Genomic DNA, 14,124 nt, shown 5'->3' with positions numbered 1-14,124 from the left:
TCCTTTTCTGCTAGATCTGGATTTTGGGAATTTTAGAGATCCTTGATTATTCGTCACAACTCTGGCCTTAGGTTCATTATATAGGGCTTGAATTCAGTTTATAAAATTTTGACATAATCCAAATTTCTCCAATACTTTAAATTTAAAAAAATCCCACTCCAATCTATCAAAGACCTTTTCTGCATCCAAGGCAACTGCAACACTTAATTCACCACTTTTCTGGGCCAAATGAATTATACTAAGCAATCTTGTTACATCGTCTGCTGATTGCCTTTTCTTAACAAATCCTGTTTGGTCCTTATTTATCAATTTTGGAAAAAAAATTCTCCAATCTGTTTGCCAAAGCTTTGGCTAGTATTTTATAGTCTGTATTCAACAAGGAAATCGGCCTAAATGATGACGATTTCAATGGATCCCTACTTTTCTGGGAATTACTGTTATTGCTGTTGAGAAAGAATCTGGAAAATTATGTGATCCAACTGCTTGATTCATTACCTCCATTACCTCCAGAAATCCTTAAATTCTCGTGGAAAATCATCCTTGGCAGGAGATCTATTAACGTGCAATGAATTCAAAGGTGTTTGATGCCATTCCAAACCTCTAGAAACTCCTGAGGAAGTTTTAGAGCTAAGTTTTGAGAAAGGGAGGAGGGAAAGGAAGAAGGTAAGATGAAGTGTAGAAAACTTAACGGGGGCCAACTGATAGAAGGAGGTAATGGGTTAGTGAATAATAAAAGATATGTCTTCAGGAAGACATAGGAGTGAGGATATTTCACCTCATCTCAGTCCTAAGTGGCAATTCATTATTCAGAAATGGTGTCCTCAGTTCTTGACGCCTCAGCCAGGAACAACACCTTTCTTGCATTCAGTCTGTCAAAAATCTTGATTGTTTCATTGAGATCCCTCATTCTTTGGAACTCCAGAGAATACAATCTCATTTTGCTTGGATCAATGCTTTAGAACTCTGCTTGCTTTTCCAATACATTTGCCACTACACTACTGTAATCCATTAGATCAGGGGTGGCCAAATTTATTTGGTGTGGGCCTCATGCCGAAAAATATAAGGAGTCATGGACCAAACAATATTGAGCCCGGCAGTTTTCAACCAGTGCAAGAAAAATGGTGTTTTAGACCAGAAACACCCTGTATCATCAAAAATTTATTTTCAGTCAAAACAATTGTACAACATTCCTGAAAAATTTAACTATTGACATAAAATTTATTGATGTGTTCACATATTATCGTCGGCATTTCTGGATCTGTTGCTCTCAAGTTTAATTTAAATGAATACAATAAAACTCTTTAAAATTCTCATTCAAAAAAGCAATGCAAAATAAAAATTTGGGTGCAAAATAAGAACAGGAGAAAAGATCAAAAAAAGGGACAAGGGCGTGTCCAACATTCTTCCACATCTCTCAGTGAACATAGTTCATGGGCCAAGTGTCAACCTTTTGATTTTGATGCAATGTGTAAATCTGTAGATAGGCTCTTAAAGTGAACAGATTCTTTGCAAACCAAACAAATGCACTTCCCCTTGACTTTTGTGAAAAAATATTAATTTTTCCCACCATATCTGAAATTTTCAGCACTCCTTTGTTATTTTTTGGTTTAATCAACAGAGGTGTGATAGTACGGATTCTATCTCTGATGTATATATGTGTATATTGTAGTATAGGATGGCTGTGATTGGGTGAGAGCGTAGCCACGCCTACTGGTAGGTCTTAAAGTGTTGCTCCTAGCCAGACCCAGATCATTTTGGGTCGACCTACTTGTGATACGCTCCAGTCTTTTGTTAATAAAAGCCTTGGTTTGGATCAACACGTCTTTGATTCTTTTGACGTGCACTACAAGAGTTAAACATTTTTTTTAGCTGAGGTAAACATTTTCATCGATGAGTAACATTTCAGAAGTTGTTCTGGTAGTTGTTCAAAATGGCAGCGACATCTAGTGTTGAAACCAATGTACATAGAGTGTGATTTATTGTCAGAGACTATGTTCTAATGGCCCATATTCCATTTTATGTTTAAAATTCACCATGTGCCACTTAATAAATGGCAACGGCCCTCAGTCAGCCCAGGGCTGTAGTTTGGCCACTCATGCATTAGATTCATTGCAATACAGCCTGTGTATTTAATTTAGACATAGTCATCTCTCTCAATATTGTTGAGTTTGGAGGAAAGGTCCCAAATCTGAAATGTTATCTTTTTTTCCTCTTTCCACAGATGCAGCCTCACGTGCTGAGTGTTTTCAGCATTTTCTGTTTTTATTATACGAGAGTTAATTTGCAGTTAATTTAACAGAAGCACTGAATGGAATGATCTGTTCATATGTTCAACGTATGGTTTGACCACAAACATCAGGCAACCATTCAACATAAGCTGATGTACATTCTGAAACACGATATTACCAGCATTATTGTGTGAAACCTTATTGGGGTTATCTGCAGAAATGGTGTTGTGACTGTGGGACTAATATTCAGCAGATGGGAATCTGCCAATGGTTGGTTTGATTAAAATTTTATACAGTAGCTATTTCAAAAAGGTTTAATCCTCTTGGTGATATGATATGAGATTTGTTTATTGTCATATACATAAGTACAATGGATGACAACTGGTGAGCGTTGGGAGCTATACTTTGTTTCAGGGGAATTTAGAAGGGAAACAAATTGAAAATTGGTGGGAATCTGTGCTACAGAGAGATCCAGCAGGTAATAAAACGAAGGGAAGCTTAAGTGGAGAGGCCAGCAAGGAGCAGCCCAGTGGAGAGTTAGAGGCTTTGGCTCAAGAGGCTTTGGCTCGAGAGGCTTTGACAAGCAGAGGCTAAAGACGTGCTACAGGTAAGATCAGGAAACCTGTTAAAGTAGTAAAGATGGATGCTAGAGCAATGGTATGCTGCAATTGCAGGATGTGGGAAATCTAGGACAGCACAAGTGTCCCTGATGACTACACCTGCAAGAGGTACATCCAGCTCCTTCTCCTGATAGACTGTATTAGGGAACTGGAGTTCCTTCAGGAGGCAGAAGGGGGTGATAGACAGAAGCTATAAGGAGACAGTCACAGCTAAGATGCAAGAGGCAGGTAACTGGTTGACTGTTACTGTTGCTAGAGGGGAGAGGAATGCGTAGTCAATGCAGATGCAGTGCCATTCCTCTCAGCAACAAGTATACTCCTTTGGATATTACTTGGGGGGTGGGAGGAGGAGGTAATGAATGAACTATCTGGGCAAGGTGGCAGTCAAACCAATAGCACTGTGGTCAGCACTGAGCCTGAAAAGGGAAGAGTGAAGTCAGGCAGTGTGATAATCATAGGGGATTTATATTTCAGGTTTCAGATCTATTGACAGAGTACATACATGACATCACATACACCCCTGAGATTCTTTTCTCTGCAGGCAAGGCAGAATTATCACTAATTGGGAGTGCAAAAAAAAACTGTACACCGTGTATACATGTAAGCAAATAAAGAAATGTAAACAGATAATGAATGTAAACAAACTGACTGTGCAATACAGAGAGAATTTTTAAATATCAATAAAGTGGACAAGGGTCCTTAAATGAGTCCCTGATTGAATTTGTTGTTGAGGAATCTGATGGTGGAGGGGGAGCAGCTGTTCCTGAATCTGGTGGTGTGAGTCTTGATTGTGAGGAGAACAGTTAGGAGATTCTGCAGCCACAGATTTGGCCAGCATGGTTAGTGTAGTGGTTTGTGCAATGCTATTACAGTTCCCACAACCTGGGTTCGAATCCAGTGATGTCTGTAAGGAGGTTGAATGTTCTCCCTGTGTTTGTGTGGTTTTCCTCCAGTGCTCTGGTTTCTTCCCACCTTTAAAAAACATACAGGGGTTGTAGGTTAATTGGGGTATTTGGAAGGCGTGGGCCAGAAGGGCCTGTTACTGTGCTGTATGTCTAAATTAAAATTTTAAAAGAGAAATACAAAATAACATTAAAAAAAAAGATTTCAAGACAGTGTCCCCAAGGTTCTTGGGTCCAGGATGTTGCAGAATATTCTTAAGGGGGAGGGGGATCAGCCAGAGGTCGTGGTATATATTGGTACCAATGACATAAGCAGGAGGTCCTGCAAAATATGTTTAGGGAGTTAGGAAAGATTTGAAATACCATGGGCTAGGTCAGAACAGGAAGACAGTGCAGACAAATGAGTAGCTGAAGAGATGGCGCAGGGGGTAGGGTTTCAAGTTCTTGGATTATATAACCATATAACAATTATTCTAAATCAATGGAACCTTTTCTAGGGAAGGGGTGACCTGAACCGGAGGGGAACCAATATCCTGGCAGGGAGGTTTGCTCTTGCTGTTGCGGGGTGAGAGTGGGTTTAAACTAGATTCATGGGGGGGGGGGGTGGGAACCAACTTGAAGAGGCAGAGGAAGAAGCAATTGGGGAGTATGTGTGGAAGGACAGACAGATAGGGCAAAATTGCACCCATTGGGAGGAGTTGCAATGCAACAGGGACACAGAGTCAATAAAGGTAACAAATACAGGGCTAAAGGATTTGGATTTAAATACATGCAGCATTAAGAAATAATGTGGATGATCTTGTAGTTCAGCTACAGATGGTCAGGAATGATGTTTGTAGTAATCACAGAGTCGTGACTAAAGGATGGATGTTATTGAAAGTTCAATGTCCAAGGATACGCAGTGTATAGAAAGGATAGGCAGGTAAGCCGGTGGTGGTGGAGGGGGGGGTGCAGGGCTCTGTTGGTAAGGAATAATATTAAATAATTAAAAAGAGGTGACATCCAGAAGAATGAGGCAGGAGGCAGGACCACAGTTATAGGGTAGGCCGTCCTGTCTCACGCCCAAGCTCCATCCCATCCCAATCCAAAAAAACAAAGCCATGGATAGGAAACTGAGCGGGTCACAGGCCCGCCGGGGAGTAGCAAATCTGCATATCTCTGATTTATGTTTTTAACTTTTGTTGTGTCTGTCTTGAATGTCATATGTAATGCAATCGGTTGTGTGTAATAAGGGGGGAGGGAGGGGTAGAAAAAGGGCCTGGACTCATTGGTGAACCTTATACAGGAATGATGACTGTAAGCTTTGATGTAAGCTGACCACTGTATGAGTTTTGAGTTTGAAAACTGATAAATAAAATATTTAAAAAAAAGAATGAGGTGGGACTTCATAGAAGAATTTTGAATGTTGAATGGTCTGGACAGAATAGATGTGGCAAAGTTGTTTCCCATAGTAGGGGAATAAAGGGCAAGAGGACACACTTCATGATTGAAGGGCATCCATTCAACACAAAGATGCAAAGGAATTTCTTTAGCCAAGAGTGAGGGAGCCTCTGTAATTTACTGCCACGGGCGGCTGTGGAGGCCAGATCATTGGGTGTATTTAAGGCAGAGATTGATAGCTATTTGAATAATCAGGGTATCAAAGGTTATGGGGAGAAGGCAGGGGAGTAGGACTGAGTGGGAGAATGGATCAGCTCACGGTGGAATGCCAGAGTGGACTCAACGGCTGAATCACCTACTTGTACTCCTATATCTTATCATTTTATGGTCTTAACGTACAGATCCACGGTGGGGGTGGGGGGGGGGGATTCTTTCTGTGGCCACACAGTTGCATGAAATACACCAACACTAATAGTATAAATTAACACAGTATGCTGTAAGACTGAAGAATAAGTATAAAAGGATAAATAGATAGACAGGATAGATAGAGAGATAGAGATAGATAGATCGATCAGTAATAAAGTAGCAACAAGAAAGGAAAGAACCCACATGAATTAATCAGAAAGTGACAGCCTATTGAAGACTAGTTGTGATTTTTGGGAAGTTGGTCATGAAAGGAGAGTGAAGAGAATGCTTGAAGATACTCAGAGTCCAAAGCTTTGATTTCCCTGGGGCTATTTGAAGGATTTGCAGGTGAAATTTTCATCAGGGAGTAAAGGTACAAAGAGGGAGAAACTCATTTTCCAAGGGTTGAGGACAATATGCAAAGGAACATCGATAACAACTTAAAACCAAATATTCGAGGAGTGAAATTAAAAACAGTGTACATACAGAGGCAGAAAAATTTGGAACTCTTCCACAAATGGGAAGTATTATTCTGTCAACTGTTCATTTGAAATCTGAGAAGGATGGATTTTTGTTCACATGAACCTTCTGAGAGATATGGGAATTTAGAGGAAGGTCACAAATCAACCATGGTTTCATTTTTGAATGGGTGGTTGGCTCAAGAAGTCGAATGTCCTTTGTTCCTATGCCTCAGGATGGGCACCCTTCCCAATTTATAGATTTCAATTTTGTCACCCCTTGTGTTGATGCTAAAGAACTGCCAATACAATAGCATATTAATTCCTTTGTTTTGAAAGATTAATGAAAGATCTCTTGATGTAAATGAATATTTTTGATTACAATTTGAATTAATCTTTAGTAATCATACTTCCATTACCTTTTTAATTGTAATTCCATGAATAACAGTACAATTGAATGTTAATTGTTTTATAATTGCTTTTTATTAATAGTGAAACCTGGAAAGAATTATTGCCTAAAATTAATGAAACATTGGAAGAATAAGCAATCTTTAAACCTGATGTCATCCTTAATTTTGACTCCAAGGTACTGGAACTCATTCCATTCAAAACCACAGGATAACTGACTCCCTGACTGATAAGATGCTCTCAGTTTCTGTATTCAGTATATAATTGATCCTGCCCGGTCTTTGTATAACAAAATCTATCTTCGATGCATAAAATAGAGCTGAATAATTTTGTGAAGAAGATAAATGTCCCTTAAAAATATGCAATATTTTTCAGCCATTAACAAAAGACACAGCTGGAATGAGATTTAAGGAAAGGAATTAATGTTCAGATGAGAAAGATCTCATCACTTGACCTGAAACGATCTTAATTTACAAGATTGAGGAAGTAATTAATGAAGCAATCAGGTTGGCACTGATACAGATTCTAAATATAGAAGGAGCAACATTGAAGCTTCGGGTTTAATGTTTCTTGTTCCTGGGAGATATTTAACAAAGGCCAAATAGAGAGACTATTTACAACACCAGTGACCCTGAAACAAACTTGAGTCTAAAATCACTCGATAACTTGAGAGAGAAGTGACAAGAATGCTTTTCCACCTTGATGAACTGATGTGTCTGCCTCTCAAGGCAATTAATTTTCTGTAATTATATCATGTGAATAGCTAATGTACCATTCAAGGTGGTAAAGGTTTGCAATTAAGTTAGAGCCCAATTGAACCCAAGATACAGGCAGTGAGTTGTATTCGAGGGCTGCATAATAAGATTTCAGGCTTATTGTCAAAGTGCATACAGGTACACAAAAGTGCATACAGGTACACAACATCACATACAACCCTGAGATTCTTTTTCCTGTGGGCAAGGCAGAATTACTATTTATTGGTATTGCAAAAAAAATCTACACAGCATACACGTAATCAAATAAAGAAATGTAAACAAACTGACTGTGCAATGCAGAGAGGAAAAAAAAATCAATGAAGTGCAGAAGAAAGAGTCCTTAAACGAGTCCCTGATTGAGTTTGTTGTTAAGGAGTCTGATGGTGGAGGGGGAGCAGCTGTTCCTGAGCCTGGTGGTGTGAGTCTTGTGGCATCTCTACCTCTTTTCTGATGGCAGCAGTAAGAACAGAGCATGTGCTAGGTGGTGTGGATCCTTGATGATTGCTGCTTCCCTCCAATGGCAGTGTTACCTTGATAATGGGGAGGATTTTGCCTGTGATGTGCTGGGCTGTGTCTACTCCTTTTTGCAGGGGTATTGGTGTTCCCACAGTAGACCATGAGGCAGCCAGTCAGCACACCTTAATAAACACCTATTAAAACAATGATCTCTTCAAATAATAATGGGTTCTGATGTAATGCTGATGTTCCAAAGTCCCATGGATCATCAGAAAAGTATTACTAAAGACAAAACAAAATGGGCACTGGACCACTTAAGGCCATAGACTGGTAAAATATATGTTACAAAACAGAGAGGCTTAAAAAGGAGTGAATTCCAGCAACTGACTGAATGACCACGTGAATTAGGAAGGCTAAGAGTGTTCCTGCTTTAACAGAGTTTGAATGGAACCTTCATTCCCAACTGCTTTATCTGGCCACTCTGCAAGTACCACCATGGCATCTTCTGCTATCTACTCAACATCCCCCTCCTCCCCCACCCACCTTGCCAATTGAAATAAGCTCACAGGTAGACAGAACTACCGCCCCGACTGCAAGGCAGCCATCAGTCGCCAGATCGATGTGTCCTACATCGACCTCTCCATGTCCTACTATTTAGACCGTGATGACATTGCATTGAAGAACTTTGCCCACTTTTTTCTGGAGCGGTCTCATGAAGAGCGCGAGCAGCCTGAGAAACTGACGAAGCTGCAGAACCAGCGAGGAGGTCGCATCTTACTCCAGGATATCAAGAAACCAGATTGTGAGGAATGGGGAAGTGGCTTGGATGCATTACCCTGCTCTTTGGAGTTGGAGAAGACCGTGAATCAGTTGCTTTTGGAGTTGCATAAACTGGCTACAGATAGGGTTGACCCACATCTCTGTGACATTTTGGAGACCCAATACTTGGATGAACGAATCAAGTCCATCAAGCCACTAGGAGACCACGTAACCAACTTGTGTGCGGAGAGTGGGTGCCTGTTGAAAATGGCACGGCAGAATATTTATTTGACAAACATACCTTGGGTAAAGAAAGCAGTTAAAACCTTGAATTGTTGTCCATCTGCTGTGCTTTCAGCTCTGTCTATGATCCACAGTACACATTTAGCTTATCTGTAATCTGTCCAGTTTTCGCACTATTATGTAATTATGTAAACGAATGGATTTTATTAAGATGCATTCTGGCAGATTTATTGGAGTGTACTTGTTTTAAAAAAGTTATTTGATCTGAATAAAGCAACCCAAAAGTGAAAAAAAAATTGGGGCTTGAATTTTTCTTTTTTTTCCAGGCTGTAACTGTAGGGGTTGGGGGTAGTAAAATATATTAAAAATGTCACGAGAACTCTGCACTACTAATGCCTTTTAAAATGTAGTCAGGCATTTGCTTCAAGAATGCAGCTTTTAAAATAAGGACACTTGGCAGAAGGCATAGAATTATACTCCACAGAAATGGGCCCTTCAGCTCGCCAAGTCCATGTTGACTTTTTTTGCCCACCTACACTAATCCTATTGGCTTATATTTGGACCATTTCCTTCTATGGCTCACCTATTTAGGGTGGCACATTTAGCGTAGTGATTAGTGGGTTTGAATCTACCGCTATCTCTTAAGGAGTTAGTTACCACACTTGCAGTATTGTGTTCAGTTCTGGTCACCTCATTATAGGAAGGATGTGGAAGCTATGGACTGGGTGCAGAGGAGATTTACCAGGATGTTGACTGGATTGATAAACAAGTCTTATGAGGCAAGGTTAGCAGAGCTGAGACTTTTCTCTTTGCAGCGTAGAAGGATAAGAAGTGACTTGATAGAGGTCTACAAGATTATGAGTGGCATAGATAGGGTGGACACCCAGCACCTGTTTCCCAGGACAGGATCAGCAAACACCAGAGGACATAAGGGAGGGAAGTTTAGAGGAGATATCAGGGGTAGGTTTTTTTTACACAGAGAGGTGTGGGTGCCTGGAATGCCTTGATGGGGATGGTGGTGGAAGCTGAAATATTGGGGACATTTAAGAAAAATAGAGGGTTATGGGGTAGGGAAGGTTTTGTTCAGTTTTTTAAGGAAGGAATATATGGGTCAGGCTCAACATTGAGGGTCGAATGGCCTGTACTGTTATTGTTCTATGAGTTTGTTTGTTCTCCCTATGTCTGCGTGCATTTCCTCCGGAGGCTCCGGTTTTCTCCCACCATTCGAAATGTTGGTTAATTAGAGTATTTAAGCAGTACGGGCTCATGGGCCAGAAGGGCCTGTTATCGTGCTGTATGTTTAAGTTAATTTATGAATTAAATTTAAGTGTCTCTCTCTAAGTGCCTCTTAAATATTCGAATTGTACCAGAATTCACTTCCTTCTCTGGCAGCTTGTTCCAGATACCAACCCTGCTCTTGGAAAAAGACTTACCCCTCAGTTCCCCTTTAAATCCCCGACCTTTCACCTTAACACTATGCCCTCTTCTTTTTGATATCATTACCATGGGAAAGATTTTCTTCTCACTTCTCATGCTTCAATGCTGCTCATAATCTTATGTACTTCAATGAGATCTCCCCTCAAGCCTCCTTTAAATGTTTAAAACTTAAATTAAATTTGAATTGAGACATATAGCACAGTAAAGGGCCATTTCAGCCCATGAGTCATTGCCACCCAATTAACCTACAACCCCCGGTACGTTTTGAATAGTGGAAGGAAACTGGAGACCCCGGGGGAAACCCATGCAGACACAGCGAGAACATATAAACTCCTTACAGGCAGTGCAGGATTCGAACCCCGGTCCCAATCGCTGGTGCAATAAAGGTGTTGCGCTAACTGCTACCCAATTGTGCCACCCTTTGGTCCAGAGAAAATTAAAGCCTGCTGAACCAGACAAATCATAATTCAAGTAAAGTTTGCACAAGTACAACCTGACGAAACATTGTTCTCTGGTCCTCAGTGCAAAACCTGCAGACACAACCAGACATAACACACACAGACAAACAATACATATGCTGGACAAGTATTCATACACATGAACAAATAAATATTGTTTCATGAATATGAAAATCTCAAATGGTTAGTGGGAACAGTTCCTTTGGTCGTTCGACATTCTCACTGCCCGTGGGAAGAAGCTATTCCTCAGCCTGGTGGTGCTGGCTCTGATCCTCTTTTCTCTTTCCCAATGGGAGCAGCTGAAAGATGTGCAGGGTGGAAGGAGTCCTCAATGATTTTGTGCACCCTCTTCAAACAACGATTCTGGTAGATCACATTGATGAGTGGGGGGGGGGGTGGTGGGGGGACGGAGACTCCAGTGATCCTCTCTGCCACTCGTGGTCCTGTGGATTGACATCCAATCCATTTCTCTGCAGCAACCATACCACTCCAAATTGACTCCAGATATCAGAGAGAAAATTCAACTCTGTTACATGACTGAGAAACTTGTTTACCCTGATTGTTAGTTGAGAATCTAGGTTGATGGAGTTGAGAGGTGACAGCTCCTCATCCTTTCAGCCAAGCTTTCTGATTGCCCTCATTATTGTTAAGCTTTATACTTTTCAAGGACCGTTTACTGATTAAGACTCAATAAACACCTAACTGAACACCAACATTGTCGCTGGTGTTCTTTGTGAATTGTGTAATAAATTAATTTGGAGTGGGCCCTTATCGTGAGACAAGGAAGGGAATTGTTCATTGATTTAATAATGGCAGACTGTTATGAGCTGTGCAGAGAAATTATGGCTTGAGTTTCAACAAAGGGATAAAGTTCTTCACCACTTTGTGGAAATCAATAAGATTTGAAAAAAAAACTGAACGATTAGATTATTCTTGGCTCTCTGATCCCAGCATTTCTAATCTCATTTCAGGCTCGTTCTCACCAATCTTATTGTCCATGAGCAATGCTGTCTTCTGACACGGTACACTGAAATGAACCTGTCTGTAATTCTCTTTATTTTATTAATGGAAAATAAACTCTTCCTTTTTGCAGCAATTTGTTCTCTGAAAACAGATTCTTCCATTATCTGACCAAGTAGCAATAATTCTCAGAAAGATTTTAAAAATATCCTTCTTAAGGATCCATAAATGAAATATTCTAATTCAACAACCACAAAATGAAATTGCTGTGCCCTGATTTAAAAAAAAATCTTTCAAGTTTATCAAAGTCATAGATTCTCGAAGGAGATTTAAATTTTTTTAAGTGACCCAATTGCCAATTAGTTTTGGAATAGGATTCTCGACCAGAAACTCATGGCCCTATTGGGAATTGTTTCTAAGTCAAAACACATAATGTAGCAGTGATGGGTTTTACTAATTTATGTATAAAAAACTGGGAAAATGTTGATGAAATATATTTGTGTCAATCTTTACACCGATTGTTTCACGTATGACTGAATGTGTATGCCTGCTGAGTTACTTTACCCAAATAAGTAAATTCAGTTTTAAAATTCTCCCCTTTGATTTCACATTTTTCCATGGCTTTGGAATCATCAAATTACACAGCATGGAAATGGGCCCTTCGGCCCATCTTGTCCATGCCAACCAAGCTGTCTACCCAAGTTCGTCCAATTTGCCTGCATGTGCCCCATATCTCTGAATCTTTCCTATCCATGTACTTGTCCAAATGTCTTTGTGTACCCATCTCTACAACTTCCTCTGGCAGCTCATTCCACATACCCACCTCCTTCTGTGCAGAAAAAGTTGCCCCCTCAGATCCCCTTTATATCTTTACTCTCTCATTTTAAATCTCTGCCCTCCCGTTTTAGACTCCTAGGAGCATTCACCCTCCTATGTCTCTCATGCTTTTATAAATCCATATAACGTCTCCCACACTTGAGGATTTAAAAAATACATTTGACCCAGAGTCCCTTTACAATTCAGCTCTCCCATTCTGGAGACATCATTGCCAATCTTTTCTGTACTGTCTCCAACTTAATGATGTCCTTTCTACAGCTGGGTGACCGGAAGGACACATGGTAGTCCAAGTGTGCTCTCGCCAATGTCTAGTACAGTTACAACATGATGTCAAAACCCCCATAATCAATGCCCTGACCCTGACCAATGAAGGCAAGCATGCCTTCTTCAGCATCCTCTCTACCTCTCTTCTTGTTGCCTTGTAGATGCCTCCAGCCCTAAAAGTCTCCATGATATTCCACAATCAAAGGAAAATGCAGATGCTGGTTATCTGAAATAAGCACAGAAAATGATAGAAACACTCAGCAGTTCAGGCAGCATCTGTGGTGAGAGAAGCAGTTAATGGTCCAGATTGGAACTTTTTCCAGTTCATATAATTTTCCTATTGTGAGGATCATTCAGGAGTCTGATAATGGCAGGAACATAGAACATTACAGCACAGTTCAGGCCTTTCAGCCCACGATGTTGTGCTGACCTAGATATACCTACCAAAAAATACTAAACCCTTCCTACCTCACAACTTACCTCATCCATGTGCCTGTCTAAGAGTCTCTTAAATGCCCCTAATGTTCCAACCTCCGCCACCACCCCTGGCAAGGCATTCCAGGAGAGGAAGGGGCATTGAAAAGATGTGCTCTTAAAGCATTTTCTCAGATTAGTTACAAATGCAGATGAATGTACTATTTGACTGGCAGTTATGAAGCAATCATTTGATAAGTAGTTTCTGTTTGGGCGCATTGGCTGGTGGGAGGTGAGATGGGGTGAAGAGAGCACGGGCAGGGTGGGATGAGTCTTTAGATGCTTTTGGAGACAGGATTCTTGAATCAGAAACCTTTTCCATTTATTAAAATTAGGCATTTAGATGAGCATTTGTAGAGAAATGATCTGCAGAACTATGGACCTGGAGTTGGAAAATTAAGCTAAAGCCATACTTGGTAGTCAAAAGATTGTCTTTTCTGCCTCCAGTTTCAACAATTCCATATTGCAATTTCAGGTCAGTAATGGAAATGAAATAATATTTGGCTTAAGCTTCTGTGAAATTGCCTTTTAGTCATTTGGTTGGAGTGTATCGAAAAGAACACAGAAAAAAAAGACTTGCGTTTACATCTGTATAACCTAAGGATATTTCAAAGCCCTCTGCATCCAATTAAGTATTTTTTTCCAGTGCCCGGTGCTCATGTTGTGGCCTCCTCTACATTGGAGAGGCTGGGCGCAGATCGGGAGATTGCTTAGTTGAGCATTTTGGCTCAGCCCGCTGCAATAGCATGGATCTCCCGGTGACCACCCATTTCAATTCCCCATCCCATTCCCTTGCTGACATGTCTGTCCATGGTCTCGTGCACTGGCAGACTAAGACCCCTGGCAAATTGAAGGAACAACACCTCATCTTCTGACTGGGCATCCTCCAACCAGATGGCATTAGCATCCACTTCTTCACTTTCCATTAAACACACCCCCCCACTTCTTCCCCCTGTTGCCTCTCCCCCAGCTCTGTCTGTCTGTTTGTCTCTCTCTCTCTTCCCTTCTCTCTCTGTGTCCTTTCACCTCTCCTCATATCACATCCAATTAACACCTTTTATTGGTCTGGACTCCTCCCCC

At 40.7% G+C, this 14,124-nt stretch overlaps 1 pseudogene; it reads left to right on the top strand.

Moving 5' to 3' along the window:
- Window positions 1-7,836: 7,836 nt before the first annotated feature.
- Window positions 7,837-12,385, top strand: LOC138747331 (ferritin heavy chain pseudogene; annotated as a pseudogene).
- The last annotated feature ends 1,739 nt before the right edge of the window (window positions 12,386-14,124 follow it).

Source organism: Narcine bancroftii, chromosome 12, assembly GCF_036971445.1.
Source record: "Narcine bancroftii isolate sNarBan1 chromosome 12, sNarBan1.hap1, whole genome shotgun sequence".
NCBI lineage: Eukaryota > Metazoa > Chordata > Chondrichthyes > Torpediniformes > Narcinidae > Narcine > Narcine bancroftii.
Note: the sequence above shows the minus strand (reverse complement) of the source record. Positions and strands in the feature narration are given on the sequence as shown.